This window comes from Camellia sinensis, chromosome 8 (assembly GCF_055761805.1).
Source record: "Camellia sinensis isolate YWXY chromosome 8, ASM5576180v1, whole genome shotgun sequence".
Classification (NCBI taxonomy): Eukaryota; Viridiplantae; Streptophyta; class Magnoliopsida; order Ericales; family Theaceae; genus Camellia; species Camellia sinensis.
In genome coordinates this window covers 51,712,306-51,724,711 of record NC_138968.1, presented here as the reverse complement: position 1 = coordinate 51,724,711, position 12,406 = coordinate 51,712,306, and positions in this window count along the sequence as shown.

The following is a 12,406-nucleotide window of genomic DNA, read 5'->3' as shown; positions in this document are numbered from 1 at the left end:
AATAGACTCGGATAGTAACCATTGCGGTTAGCAAATATTACACACACAAATATCGTTGCCATCAAACATTTCATATGCATTAAGGATGTCATGCATGATACTTAAGTCTTTTCTAGACATCCTAAAGGGATTCGTGTGTGAGATAGCAACTCGTGCTCTGATACTACTTGTCACACCCCAAACTCACCCCTAGAAGTTTGGGTATGACCACTTCAAAAACAGACATAAAATTCGGAATACCTACATATGGGGCATGAACGGAAGCATTATATATCATAAAATAACATGAAATAAAAAGAAACTACATCCATTGAGCAACCACTATCATGCCAGGATCACAAACAGTGCATCAGATGATACATATTTATATACACATATACAATTTCGCCCTTTGTTTGGGCGAATAACAAAAACATTGGAAACTTCAACATGTTATAGACAATTAGAGTACAAGTCGAACTTAGTATAATTCATAAAAACGGGTAGGCCTCACCCAAATGCTTGGTCATACAGAGGCTGACAAAGGGAGACGAGCATCGAGGGTTATGGCTGACCTCCAGAGTTATTACCTACAGAATCAGACAAAATACAGAGTGAGACAATCACAGTGAATAATAGTACTTAAATAACTCAATGTTCAACATGCATTATGATGGGGAACAATGCGTATATAATGTAAGAGACAGGTAGTTAATCTGATTCTGTACTCATCTTCAGAACGGCCTTGTCGATTCACAACGTCATAGATTGGCCCTTAGCTTGGTGGGTTCACATATTCACAAATTGGCCCTCAGCCTCATAGATTCATAACTTCACAACACAAATTGGCCCTTAACAGAAAGGCATTAAGCCCTTGTCAGAATGGCATTAAGCCCTTGTCAGAATGTATGAACTCAAGGGGTGGCTCGCACGGATTCTAGAGGTGACTCGCATGGCAGCACTTAGTTTCGTGCAGCACTTTGTTTCATACTAACAGATCATACAGAATGGCCATAGGCCCGGATGTCACCAATTGGCTATAGGCCTCACAGATATTACAGAACGGCCATAGGCCTCATAACTTTTACATCGGCTTTAAGCCCAGTTCACATATGTATGGACTCAAGAGGTGGCTCGTACGGATTCTAGAGGTGGATCGCATTGCAGCACTTAGTTCCGTACAGCACTTTGTTCCATACCAAAAATCATTAGGTCTTGAAGACCGCACAATCCAAAACATGCCGGAACATGAATAGAAGCAGAATAATCTCAGTTTCCTAAGAATACCATAGTGCACATAAGTTTCTCATGGTTTAGTTTCAGATTAACATGGTTGTCTCGCGTATAACAGAATAAGAATAATAACTACTGCAGAGCGCACATAATAACGTTAAACCTTCGCATTTATATCATAGAATCTGAACGACCTCGGGTCCATATGGAACACAACAGAATTATTTCAGATTCATACGGATACACATAACTTTTGTATTACTCTGGCTCTTCGGAAATATTCATATTCATTGACTTATACCTGGACGGCCTCAGGCCCATTAGTAGCAAAACAGTATGCTCTTATATTTACACTGAAACCGTTATTCAAGAATGAACATAAGTTCCCTTTTATTTCTTAAGAACAACGTCACTTACTCACGGAGAATAGAATGTTCATATCAACTATTAATCAGAAGCATACAGAAGTATATACATTTATTTCATCGTTCATATCACCGTTTCATCATATTTGTTTATTCATTAATGGCACCAAAATATGTTCATCGTTCTCGACAATTTTATACAAATGTTAACGTAATCATTTACGAAGCACAGAACGTCAATAACATTAATCATTAACGATAATATCGTTCGATTACAGTACTACTACTCACAGTGTTGTGATGACGCGCTAGTTCCTCCCGAATACGTCCTGCACACATTCACAATTTGCTATTTAGTTCATCTTTCTTTGCTGATTTATTTCCTGAGTCATTTCACTTGAAACGTATTTTACAACATTTGTAGGCATAAAATACAATTTCTAAAAATATCCGAGGGTCGAACACGCAAAATAGAGCAAACTATTTTTCTCAGCTTGGGCTGCACATGCAGCTGTAAACTCCGCACGTGCGGCAAATACCCCTGCACGCGCGGCAGTGATGCCCCGCACGTGCTTTTTTAGCAGTGTTCACAATGCCAAAATTCCTCATTCCCCGCACGTGCGGCCATGACTCCCGCACGTGCGGCTGGGGTTCCCGCATGTGCGGCCATGATCCTCGCACGTGCGGCGATTCTGTGCAAAACAATCCGAAAATTGCAACAAAATCTCATCTTTTGGTGGATGTTTTCAAGGCTCAAATTAGCTTTCTTAATTGATAGAACATGGTCTAAAAACATGTTAATAGGAGCTTCAAACACGCACATCAATCTAGATATACACTAGCTCTTGAATTCTTAAACACAACCTAGTTTTCTTTTGCATTTAACAGCACATATAACATCACTTCATGACCTTCATCAGAAAATAAGAAACTAAAGATAGTTCCCACACAAATAGGCATAAGCAACTTAGTTCAAAATCACCCAATTGACAAACCTTAATCCAAGTCTAGCAATACTTACACCCTAAGTTCAAATTCAAGTCCTAGGTTACACAATTATGGTTGAATCACTCCCAATTCAAGAGTATAGAAGATAAACAAACTTACTTTGAAGTTAGATCTCCCAAATTCCCTCTAGATTAGTCAATCTTCAATCTTTACTCTTTGTTGCAACTCCCTTCTAACTTCTCTACACTTCTACTTTCCTTTCCCAGAAATTATGTTGAACTAAGTCCTAGCTAAGGAACTCACATACATATATGTCTAATGTAGATAGAGACGAAATTTAATCAGTTTAATCGTTCCAAATTGAATTTTCACAAAAAATGCTTCTTATTACTTAAAAATTACGCTGATTCCAAATACAAAAACAATTTCAAATAATTAGGCTTCCAAGGCCCTCAATTTCTGATCCAAACATTATAATCATAACAGATATTTTTCTTATCAAACAGATACGCATCCTTAATCATAGGATTCACTTAATTAATCTTAATTTCACATAGAATTTCACAATAAGCATTTGAATGCACAGAACGTGGGATTGATATGATACCAGAAACACATATGAGGGTCGGGTTATTACATATTTGGTGAGGTCTTTCCTCTTGTTTATTTGTGATGATTTGGAATTCACCTAAGAGTGGTTTTGTGAGACCATTCATGTCTCGTTTGTAATCGTTTAGAAACTATTGATTGATAATAGAATCAGATTTCGATCCCATGAATGTAATTCACATTGAGGGAACCACATAAAAAAAATTTGTGTTATTATTGATTTAATTTTTCTGCATTAGTTTTTATTCCCATTGATTGATTTACTTGTGGGAAATCATATATTTTTCCTAATAACTAGTATCAAAGCTTACGGTTTATTTGGGTTTGTTTATTTGTGTAAATCAGTGGAGTGGAATGTGGGTCGTATGTCTAGCTTCAATGGAAGTAATTAGGTAGCTTGAAAAACTAAAATGGAGGACCTATTATTTTGAAAAGATTTGAATGGGCCTATTGAGGGTGACAGTGGCAAACTCGATGGCATGAAAGATGATGAATGGAATAGGCTTAATGGAAAAGCCGTTGGTGTTATCCGTCAATGGATTAATAATAGTGTGTTTCATCATGTTGCTACTGAAACTTCAGCACATGATTTATGAAAAAAATTAGAATGCCTTTATGACAAGAAATCAACCATAAATAAAGCCTTTTTGTTTCAAAAGTTGGTTAATTTAAAATATAATGGCAGCCCTATTCCGGAACATTTGAATGAAATAATGAGTATTGTTAACCAACTTGCTTCTATGAAAATTATTTTTGATGATGAGTTGCAGGCTTTGATACTGCTTAGTTCTTTGCCCGAAAGTTAGGAGACTTTGGTTGTGACAGTTAGTAATTCGACGCCCGATGGAGTTGTCACAATGAGCCAAGTCATTAGTAGCTTGTTAAATGAAGAAACTAGAAGAAAATCAGCAGGTTCCGCTCATTCAGAAGCATTTGTTGTGAGAAGCCGAAGCAAATCAAGGGGGAGGAGTAAGACTTCTCATGGTTGTGATCAAAGCCATGACAAATCAAGAGATAGTTCTTTTTCAAAGAAAGATATTTGGTATCATTATTGCCATGAAAAAGGGCACATGGAGCGAGAATGCTGAAAGCTCAAGAACAAAGAGAAAAGACGTGACAAAAGTGTGGATAAGAAGCAAAAAGACATAATGGCGGTTGTTACCGATGATCTCATGGTCGTTTGTGAAGATGATTGTATCAATTTTGTGGGCCAAGAGAGTAATTAGGTGATTGATTCCGGTGCTTTTTTTTCTGTGACTTCTCGAGTTGATTTCTTCACTACCTACACCAAAGGAGATTATAGTTGTGTTCGAATGGGTAATAAAGGTTTGTCCAAGATTATTGGCATTGGTGATGTTTGCTTGGAAACAAATTTGGGCTACAAGTTGTTGCTTAAAGATGTGAGGCATGTTCCCGACATTCACCTTAATTTGATCTCTACCGGGAAGCTAGATGATGAAAGCTTCAATAACAAATTTGGCAATGGAATATGGAAGCTCACAAAGGGTTCTTTGGTGGTGGTTAAGTGCAAGAAGACTCATACACTTTATTCGATGCAAGAAAAAATTTGTAAAGGTGTTGTCAATGCACTTGATGATATTTCTACCGAATTGTGACACAAACGGCTTGGGCACATGAGTGAAAAAGGGCTACAAGTTTTGTTCAAGAAAGAGCTTCTTCCCGGTTTGAAAGGTACACATCTTAAAACTTGTATTCATTGTTTGGCGGGTAAACAACATAGAGTTTATTTTCAAAAAAATGTTGCTTCTAGAAAAGAAAATGTTTTGAAGTTGATTCATTCGGATGTTTATGGTCCTTTAAAAGTTAGAACACATAGTGGTGCACTTTTTTTTGTTACTTTCATTGATGATTATTCAAGGAAAGTTTGGGCTTTTATACAAAAAACTAAAGTTCAAGTTCTAGATGTATTTAAGCATTTTTCAGGCCATGGTTGAAAAAGAAACATGGCATAAATTGAAGTGCATCCGAACAAACAATGGTGGTGAATACATTGGGCCATTTGATGAGTGTTGTTGCAGCCAAGGTATTCGGCATCAAAAGACAATTAAGAAGACTACTCAACAAAATGACGCTGCCGAGAAGATGAACAACTCCATTGTGGAAAGAACAAGCTGTGTTGCTTACACATGCTAAATTCCCAAGATCCTTTTAGGGTGAGGCAATGATGACAGTGGTTGATGTGATTAATTTGTCCGCTTCCTATCCTATGAATGGTGATGTTCTCGAAAGAGGTTGGACCGGTAAAGATGTGTCTTATGAGCACTTGAGAGTGTTTGGTTGCCAAGCTTTTGTTCACATTTCAAAAAATGAGAGGTCTAAGCTTGATAGCAAGTCAAGACAATGTATTTTTCTTGACTATGGGTGTGATGAATTTGGTTATAGATTGTGGAATCCGGTCAACAAGAAAGTCATTCGAAGCCGTGATGTTGTGTTTCTTGAAGACCAAAAATTAAAGACTTTGGCAAAGGTGATCAACCGAAGCCAAAAACTAGTGATCTCATTGACATGGATCCATTTCCTTCATCTTCAGTGGATGATGAAAATAGGGGAGATGTGCAGCCACATATTGAAGATGTGGAAAATAATACTAATCTTAATGAACTTGAGCCAGAAATTGAGAAAGAGCATCCAACTCAAGAACCGCCCACAACTTGAGTTGAGGAAATCTACAAGGGACCAGCAACCTTCAAGAAAGTATCCCCCCAATAAATTTGTATTGATTTCTGATCAAGGGGAGCCCGAGAGCTACCAAGAAACAATTGAGCATGCAAAGAAAAATGATTGGAAAAAGGCCATGGAAAAGGAGATGAATTCCTTTCTTGAAAATCACACTTATGATAAAATTCTAAAAAAAAAATGGGTCTTCAAATTGAAGAACGATGGCAAGAATTTGAGGTACAAGGCATATCTTGTTGTGAAAAGCTTTAGGCAAAAGAAATGTATTAATTTTGATGAAATTTTCTCGCCAGTTGTGAAGATGTCTTCTATTCGGGTTGTACTTTCTGAACCTTGAAGTTGAGCAACTTGATGTGAAGACCACATTTCTTCATGGTGACCTTGAAGAAGAAATTTACATGGAGCAACCGAAAGGTTTTGTAGGGAAAAGGAAAGAGAAATTTGTTTGCAAATTGAAGAAAAGTTTGTATGGCCTTAAGCAAGCCAATGGTACAAAAAATTTGACTCTTTCATGATGAATAATGGTTTTTCTAAAACCACTTCGGACCATTATGTGTTTGTGAAAAATTTTCCAAATGGTAAATTTATTGTTCTTTTGTTTTATGTTAATGACATGTTAATTGTGGGTTAAGATTACACTATGATTAACAGGTTGAAATTGGAGTTGAGCAAGACTTTTGCTATGAAAGATTTGGTGCTAGCAAAGCAAATACTTAGTATGAAAATTGTTCGTGATCGCAAAAAGGGGCTAATTTGGTTGTCTCAAGAAAGCTACATTGAACAATTTTTAAAAGGTTTTAACATGGATAAAGCAAAGTTGGTTGGTTGTCCACTTGTGGGTCACTTTAAGCTTAGTTCGAATCAATATCCTACAAGTGAGAAAGACAAGGAAGAGATGCAGAAAATTCCTTATGCTTCAGCAGTTGGTTCCTTGATGTACGCCATGGTTTTTACAAGGTTCGATATTGCTCACGCTGTTGGTGTGGTGATTCATTTTCTCTCTAATCCGAGTAAAGAACATTGGGCAGCGGTGAAATGGATTCTGAGGTATCTTCGAGGGACTTCGAAGATGTGTTTGTGTTTTGGGGATGATAAATCGATACTTGATGGGTTCACAGATTCTGACATGGCCGGTGATGTTGATTCTAGGAAATCTACTTCGGGGTATTTGATGACTTTTGCAAGGGCTATGGCATGGCAATCTAAATTACAAAAATGTGTTGCTCTCTCAACTACCGAAGCTGAATTTATCGCCATTACAGAAGCTTACAAAGAAAAGTTATGGTTAAAGAAATTTTTGCAAGAATTAGGTTCAAAGCAAGCAATGTACGTGCTTTATTGTGTTAGTCAAAATGCTATTCATTTGAGTAAAAACTTTACTTTTCATTCGAGATCGAAACACATTGATGTGAGATACTATTGGATTCGTGATGTGTTAGATTCAAAATTGTTACAACTCGAAAAGGTTCACACGGATGATAATATTTCAAATATATTGACTAAGACTTTGTCGAGGGACAAACATTTGAAGTGTCAAACTTTGGCAGGTATGGTTGATGTCTCCACCTAAGTTGGTAGGGGGAGAATTGTTGGGTATACCTCCTTATTGGAGTATGGGACCCAATTGGTTTATTAAAAGAATTTAATTTGGTTTGGTGCTGGTTATAATATATTTTTAATATATTATATCTAACTTTTGAAGGCCCAATGAATATTTTTTATAATCAGTTTGGTACAACTAGGGTTTTGATAAAAAAAAAAGAAAAAAGAAAAGAAGCCCATTAATCAACAACATATAGATATATTGTTTTTGTTTGCCCCGAGGCAGTGAGTAGCGGCAGCCAATATTGATTCTTATAATTCGGTGAGACAGTACCAGCTTCAATGAATATATACCAAGTTTGTTGTGTGATTGGTTTGGGTGCATTATTCAAGGGTATTATGTGTGTGTTGCTTGGGCAAACAAGCAATAGTGCTACTTTTTCGTTTGGTTCAGTTTTCGGTTCTGATTTGGGTTATTATTTTGGGTCTTCTTCAATTCTGTTTCGAAGACTTTTGTTTATCTATTTGGTGAGGTCTTTCCTCTTGTTTATTTGTGATTATTTGGAATTTACCTAAGGGTGGTTTTGTGAGACCATTCATGTCTCATTTGTAATCGTTTGGAAACTATTAGTTGATAGTGGAATTGAATTTCGATCCTATGGATGTAACTCACATTAAGAGAACCACGTAAAAATTCTTGTGTCGTTATTGATTTAATTTTTCCGCATTAGTTTTTATTCTCATTAATTGATTTACTTGTGGGAAATCATATATTTTCCCTAACACATACAAGCTTGAAAATTACATGGTTGGATATTGTACAATACAAATAAATGTGGAAATAGGTATGTACATACCAAAATTGTTAATCCCGTACTGAGCAGAGTATCGTTTTTCAATTAATATGGTACCTACCAGTACCTATATGTTTCCGGGTACCGTTTCCAGTGTATCGCAAAAATATTATATGTATTAAAATTATTTTGTAGTAGCAAATAATTTAAGCATACAATATTATGACACAGAAATTTAAATGTAAAAGATATTTGAAAACATACCATGTCTACAACATAACACAAAATTCTTCAAACCACTTAATATTACAAACCACTAATAAACTAAGTTTTCTAAAGAGACTTCAACAGAAACAAAACAAGAAAAAAAGAAATCATTGAATATTGAAATGGATCATGGTCTTCTCCAAAGTACGAATTTGCATTACCCCCCAATCATATTGACTCTCACTCTCATTTGGAAGATTAACATCAACATCATCAAAATAAGACTCGGGATCCTCCAATGTCAAAGTCTCCAGTGATGGTGGTTCAATAGTTTCCCATCCAAGATTATCTCCATCAAGTAGAGCAGATTCTTCACATACCCAATATTCCATCACATCTATATTGTCAAGACTAATTGGATCAAGGGTATCTTTTCTTCGACTAATATTCCTAAAAATGTAACATGTTAATTCTCATTAGATTTACCTTCACAATACTATATTCAAGGGATTAAACATTTAATCATAATTATACCTCTTGAAGCTTCAAGTTGTAATGAACAAAGACTAGATCATTCAATATTTTATGCTCTAGTTTATTTCGTTTCTTAGAATGAATAAATTCAAATGCACTCCAATTCCTTTCACATCCAGTTGCACCACAACATTGACTTAGTATTCTAATTGCAAATTTCTATAATTTTGGACAATCATTTCCAAACTGCTCCCACCATGCAACTATAATAAAATAAAAATTCAAATGATAACGCATTTGTCAAAATTTAATAAATAAAAAAAATCATAAAATTTTAAATTTACCTGGGTTTAATCTTTCACGTTGATGAATAACAATGGACATACTGAAGTCACCTGTTAATTCATTGTATTCTTCAAGTTGTGAACCGATTAGATTTTGCATAGTATTATCTCGAACCAACAATGTAATTGCCATAAGCAACCTTGGAGTAACTTATTTTGGTAAAAGTGGATTGGAAAAAAATCCCAAGATTAAAAAAGCAACTAGCAGCATAAAGAGGGCTATCAAGTTGCTTTTCCCATTTAGCATCAATCACCCTAGTATATGGAGTGTATAAAGAAATCTTATTGTTTAGCCTAACTTTTATTGCATTTTTTGCTTTATCCATTACTTCATACAAGTACCCTGTCACGACCGAACCCTAAGGGCTTATGGATGGAATCCCAACTTACTAATTAATTCTAATCTTGACAAACTAAATGGAGCAGGCGGAGACAGAATGGAAGTAAGAAAATAATTAAACAGAAAATTTACTTCGTTAATGATCGAAAATACATCATTGGGGCTGTAGACGTCCTCGAACGCACTGGGGAGGAACGAGTCCCCCCGTTCCGTTCGATATTGGGCTCACTACAGTTCAGGACTCTCAATTTGTCACGGTTCTAAGTCTGAACCAAAGAGTCCAAATCCGGCAAATCGTTTTGAGAAAACAGATTTTTTTGAAAGAAGTGCCAAACATGGACTGCTTTGCCAAATACAGAGTCGCCACCTAAATATTTTTAAAATGGGAGAATTTAGGAAACCCTCGGTGCCAAAGGCCACGTGTCCGTCATCACCAAAGTTGCCTCGGCTCGGGAACTTGGGTACAATTGGGAAAGGTCAGCTATGAGCACCCCCTCTCGCCTGATCCGAAGATCGGCCTCTACTAACCATGATATCCGTTTTTGAAAACGTTATGTGTTCTTATCCCGATTATTAGCCTAGAATTACTATGTTATGCGCACAGCACAAAAGTATAGACTAGATTGCCTAATTTGGGAATAAGTATTGCATATCCGTTTGTTTTGGAAAAATGTTTTGGAATTTGCTACTCGCAAGTAGGCTAAAACACGGATTTCAATGAGCTATTCCAACTCAGACAATCCAACCTTCACTCACAGGCATTCAAGCAGTTTATATCACATAAGCAGCTAGCCTCATGGTAATCATGCTATCATGGCAACACTCACACGCATGCAAGGATGCTAAAGCATAAATACTTATATCGCACTCCGTGCCAAAACGAAGAACTTGTTAGCAATCAATGCATGATCCAAGTCCATGTTTGAATGTCTAATGCAACGCATACGGAATGTCACTAGAGTAGGCTCAGCTAGTCTATGAATGACATGTGAAAATGCACAAGTAGCATGTATTCAAGTTAGATTTGAAATACTAATGCAGTTAACATGATGCGCCGAGCCCGGTGCGTGCAATACTGATGAATGATGCACGCATGCATAGCATAAGGTATGCTAAATTAAACATGACCTATTACTAACCATCAAAGCAGGTAAGTAAAAGGGAGAAAGAAGTGGGGGTTGGAAGACATGCACACACTCACCCACACTTATTACAGATTCGCCCTCGCTTAGAGGGACCAAAAGAATAATACAATTCGAATAATGAATTAACTATCCTAGCTAATTAATTATTACAAATTACCTAATTAGTTAACAAACTAACTAAGCTAGGAAAAACAGTAAACCGCCTCGGGAAGAGAGCTCAATGCAATGCATGCTCGGTCTTGCTCGGGAATTCACTGCCATGCGCAATCTGCCTCTGTTTTCCCTGCTCTGCTCCTCTGAAGACTATCAAAGTCTCAGAATTGCTTCTCTGGATACTGGGGAATGCCATCGGCTGGAAGGAATCATCACCGGCTGTGATCTGGTGGTCATCGGCCAAGAATGCATCCATCGGCCATCAATGGGTTGCCGGTCGGCACTCTATGCAGTCAATCGGCAGAAGGTGCCTGCAGAACCTGTTTGACAGTAGCAGAGGACAGGACTTTGCATGGCAATGCAATTCAAGCCATATATGCACCAATCATGTCCCTTATCATGTGAATGAGTCAAAGGGACATGCTCCTTGGTTCTCGGACCATCAATCGCGCATTTCCATGCGTGATGGCCCAAGGGACCAAGTGTGCACATTTTGATGTCAAATGCAATGCAAACCAACAAACCAAAGCCTAATTCCTATCACTAGATCAAGGAATAAGACATGCATGCCGGATGCAATGCAACCTAGGCATGCAAGCTAAGGATGCAACATGGGAATGCAAGATGTACATGCAAGCATGCAAACAAACATGCAAGGTAAGCATGCAAGCAAGCAAAGGATGGACTTAAGCATGATTTAGGCAGCTCTAATTAGGCCCAAAACAGTGGCCACAAGTGCTATGAACTGAGGACTAAACACACATACACACATGCTTATGTTAAAGGGCTAACACTCAAGCACAAAAGGGCAACTCTCAAGCACGCTTGAAAGAGGCATAACATGAACTAATGGCATGCAAGGTAAGCATTGAAAATCATGTTACAAAAGGTGCTAAGCCAATTAAACAAGATAAACAAGGCATGCAAACAAAGCCAAAAACCCAAGACAAGCCAAGAGGCTTAAACCAAGACTAAGTCAACCAAGCCTCACAAGGCTAAGAGGACTTAAAATAGGTCTAATGCGAACCTAAACAACACCCAAGGGACACCTAGATGGCATCTAAGTGGCTCAAATTCAAAAGCATGCACAATGACCAAAACATGGAGCATGCAAAACAAGCTTTCAAAGCTTCAAAGAGGCATCCAAGGCAAGCATACAAGCATGTTAAAGGGACTGAAATAACATGGCAAATGGTCCCAACCCACTAAATTAAAGCAAGGATGCATGCTATACATTCACACACTTAAGGCCAACAAACCAAAAATGCAAAGGGGCTATACTAAGCATGCCAAAGTCAACCCAAACAACTAAGGACAAACCTCTAGCATGGCAAAATAAGCACAAAAGCTTCACAAAGCTAGACCTAAAATATGCTCGAGCAATGGTTTACAACCTAAGGCATGTTAAGGCCTAAACATGGCATTACAAGGTAGGTATGCTAAGCATGCATGGTGTACCAAAACCAACTAAAAATAGAGGCATATTATGACATAATAAGCACAAAAATCAGCTAAGGCATGGTCAACAAGAGCCTAAGCTAGATGCTCCCTCAAGAGGCAAAAATGGTCCTTTTCA